Below are 4,430 nucleotides of genomic sequence, written 5' to 3' on the forward strand. Positions count from 1 at the left end.
TGTAAGTTCAAATCCCACTTCTGACACCAGTGTAACGTGTTTTGTGTTACTGATCCCAGTCAACATGTCACAATATTATATATCATAGAATTGTGCCATTTTACTTGTTTATTTATTTCCATTCTGTCTTTCTGGACTCCTGTGTGTCATAAATCAGATGCTGGAGGAATTATGTGACTGTTTTGAGTCAACCAGCTCTGCTGTGTACAAGGTGTGTTTTCTTTTTTAGTTAGTTGTATAGGTTTAAAGCTAATTCTTAGGCATGGGTCTACAAATATTTAAGATTGCATAAGTAATATGCACTCTATATAAAAAGTGTTCTGATAAAATAAAAGTTGTGAACATGAAATTGAAAGTATATGTTTAGAAGCACAGAATTTGATCCACGTGGGGCAAACCTTTCCATTTTAAGCAAAAAATGTAATTGTGCTTAAAGTTGTATAATATTTATTGATATATTTAATGTCCCTTTTATAAGACGACAGATTCATACAGTTCTCATATACGTCAGCAGTGTGGTTTGGAAATTTCTTATGATAAACTGCTATATGGATTATTTTGAAGTAAGTATATGAAGTGTTACTTGTTTTGTATTATATGTGTAAAGATTTGAGTCTTGCCAAACGTTTGATTTATATTAAATTTGTTAATTTTTGTGCTCATATTTTATCATATGTTATTTACTGCCATATAGCTTGTATGAATTTCTTTAATTTCGTTGTATTTTTTGTCAGAGTACTCTAAACTATAAGTAAATTGGTATTTTGAGGTAGTATTAAGCCTTTGCTCTCTGGGGATGACATCAAGCAGTAACTGTTACTGTATTCAGGATTGGACTGTTAAGAACAGGGCACAGTAGTATTGCATTAGCTTGCATTTCCTACATCATTTTATATAAATTATTTTATTTGCAAAAGGCGGAGGTGAATAATTTTAGTTTTGTTAGTATGCAAACAAATTCTTTCTGTGCATGAATATAGTGAACTATCAAATTAAATGACTACTTACTGAGGTAAGCATGAAGCTGCTGCGTTGCTGAACAGAGTTGGCGTAACAAAGAATGACTAAGTACACATGTTTTATTTTCTGAATTTGAGAAAGACTTAAATTTTATTGTAAGGTGTAATGTATTATATTGTAAGGTATGTTACAGCTTTTTTAGATTAATGAGAAAGCATAAATATTATTCAAGAGATATTCCTTCAATTCCTTCATTGGTATTTTAGCTTTGTACATCGTACTCTCAATTACCCGTGCAAGGATTATCCTGTTTGCAGCTAATCTGTGCTCCTTTCAGAGCATTTGAAACCCTGTGAAGTATGTCTGTTGAGTTCATGCTGCCCATTTGTATGTAAGCATGAAAACCTCAAGAAATGCTAGACAGATTTTCGTTTGGATCAGACAATTTTAATGATCACTTACTTGACCCACAAAGCACAATAAATCACTGTAGGTCGCGGTGCAAGGGCCGAGAAGGCCCACCCCTTATACATTCACTTATTCATACTTGACCCACATGCATTTTTATGCATATCTCAAACTGAAGTGAAAAATGTTTCAAAGAAGTGTTGTAGAAAAAATAAAACATGTTTAATATTTACCCATGTCTGATAAGTCATATGGTTTTTTAGTTATTTGAACAAATCAGACACTGTTCTTACATTTCCCAGTTTCTGCTAATCACACTCAGAACATGAATAACCTTGGTCTTTCAATTCATGCATCTTTTGCCCTTCATTATCACAGATAATCAGCAGTTTATCTTTCTTGTTTTCTTATTCTTTGAAACTCAAAATCATTCTTTCTTGTACACTATTGTATACTGTATTAACGGATTTTATAATTGAAAATGTGTTTTTTAATTTAAAATATTCCTGCAACTTCTTAAGTTAAAAGACTATGTTTTCTTCAATCCTGAGTTTCAGCTAGTCACAGAAGTGGAAGTATTATAACTATCATAAATGGCAAAAAAAAAACTCAGTGGCTCCAGTCCACAAGCCAACTAAGGGCCTCTCATAAAAGAATAAAAATATGTATAAACCAAATAACTTAAGTTGTAGTTCCACTGAATACAAGTTAATGTAGTTGGAGAGAAAAATTTACTTATTTAGAATAATTTTATATTGTGTTATTCCCTATGAGTGGTCACACCATATGGAATGTTACCATGTATTATGAATGGGTACAACACTGTTGTTGATAATTACAAAGATGGAGCACCTAGTAACTTACACTGTTTCAGCAAGTGGCCTATGTCAGTTCCATCAGATTGTATGAATGAACTTGGGATTCAGACAGGGTTGAAACTCATAAGCACATCAAGATCCTCTGTCATTAGGTAGCTTAGTTTAGTAATAAAATGGGTGTACATAGTATGTTCAAGGAGTAAATATTGTTTACTCAAATTTCAAGGTTTCACTCATAATTGAAATTGTACAATGCTGTGATATAATGCAATTTAATTAACTGGCAGCTGACATAAAAGTTACATTTTAATAATGTGAAATGTAGCTCCCTAGTTATGAATATTAATGATTTGTGTTCAAGCATCTAAGTAGTAAGTTAAATTGTGACAACTTGTCAATGTTCAGAAATATTTAGACTTGTGAAAGTTAGATTTTGTTTAGTATCCCAATGATGTATATACCTAGGGATGAATTTCTGCTCTTTGTAAAATGTTACACTTTTGTTTTGATGTGGAAATGTGCTTGCTGTTTTTAAGGACAGTATATTCACTGGCAACTTGTGATGCATGATCATATTGTGTGCGTCATCCTCTACTGCAAGTAACTAGTCTTATGAGTGCACGTGTGTACATGTGTTACACCAGAGCTTATTTTCTAGCGCTACTACTTGTTTAAAATACACTTACGTTAGTCACAATCTCCACTACTCCAGAGTATTTGACTTTAAGTATGATAGAACGTTGTTCTTCTTACTAGAAAATTAAAAAACTAATATAAATTGCAGTGAGCTTGACATATGTATAACCAAAATAAATTCTTCAAGAAGCAGCATGGCAGATTTTTCAAATTCAAGTGCTGATTATTGCCCAGTAACAGTGATAATGTTGGTATAATTTTTCCTCTTTATGTTTCTTTCTGGCTATTTTCAGAAATAAGATATAATATATTTAGAATGTTCCGGAGAAGTGTTTTCATATACGTGTTTTATACTACTTTTACAACTACTGTCTTTAGGATGCAGTGCCGGCAATTAAGTAGACAACAGAACTGAGATTTAGTTTTAATTGTATCAGGAAAAGCACATTGGTAGGCACTTAATTTCAAAATTAAAATTGTATTCATTTGAACATTTTAAGTTTCTAGATTTAACTGCTGCTCTGGTATATATCCACATCAAAAACAATGAACTTACATGTATTTTCATTCAACATGAATTTTTTTAATCATAAAAATATGTTATTGTGAGAACAGTTGATCAGAGTATTTTGAAAATTTGGTAGATATGTTACAAAGGCCTGAATAGTATGAACTTTATCTGACCTACTGGATGACCTGATTTGTATTGTTCTATAATAGGTACCCAAATTAAGTTTTCATGCAATATGTGCATTGTAGGTATCACCATTTGCTTTAATTGTTTAAAATACTTGAAGTGTTAATGATCAATGATTGTCAGTTATTTAACATTTTTGTTTTTGTTAATAAACTCCTTTTGTCACTATATAGTGTTTCTTACACTTTGCAGTGTGTCAGCAAGCAGACTCTGCTTCATGCTGTTTCCTTGCTCAGCTTATTCTTCGGCCTTGAAAATGGAGGCAACACATTCCTCTGAAACATCAGTTGACTTTCACTGGACTAGACATTTCCTAGAAAACAGAATTCTTCAGGAAACTTTATGTTGGATTGGAGATTCTCACAGTGGTGATTATGATCTGGGTTGTAATTCCATGTAGTTCAGTATATGCCTAGTGATGTTTCGGAGAAATGTATAACATGTATATGGTCCAAGAGTAAGCCAAATTAGAACCAACAAGAAGCAGGCTTGCATGTAATAGATATAAATACAGTAAGTTTACATACCCTATGTCAGCAGTGTCCCAGTACATTTGTAATGAAGAAAAAATCTGGGAAAGAAATTGGCTTTGGCTGGAACCAATGCATGTAACAGCAAAGTTGAATTTTTCCTTGGTTGCCTTTTCAAGAGAATCATATTTTATATCTGCAAACTCCCCTCCCCCTGGCACTGTCTGGAAGGAACGGCGTTTGACTATTATATATGGACATCAAACTTAATGGAGAACTATATGTACCATGAAATGTTGCTGTTGTGTTTCAGTAATGTATGAGGAAGTAAGTAATTCGTTTACCGACTGAGCTCCCGATAGCTTGTCTCTCGCTTGTAGATGGTAGCACGTGTTTGAAAAGAGTCTTTGTTCAGTCTCTCTTTCATAAACTCATTTACAG

This window comes from Cryptotermes secundus, unplaced genomic scaffold (assembly GCF_002891405.2).
Source record: "Cryptotermes secundus unplaced genomic scaffold, Csec_1.0 scaffold1674, whole genome shotgun sequence".
NCBI lineage: Eukaryota > Metazoa > Arthropoda > Insecta > Blattodea > Kalotermitidae > Cryptotermes > Cryptotermes secundus.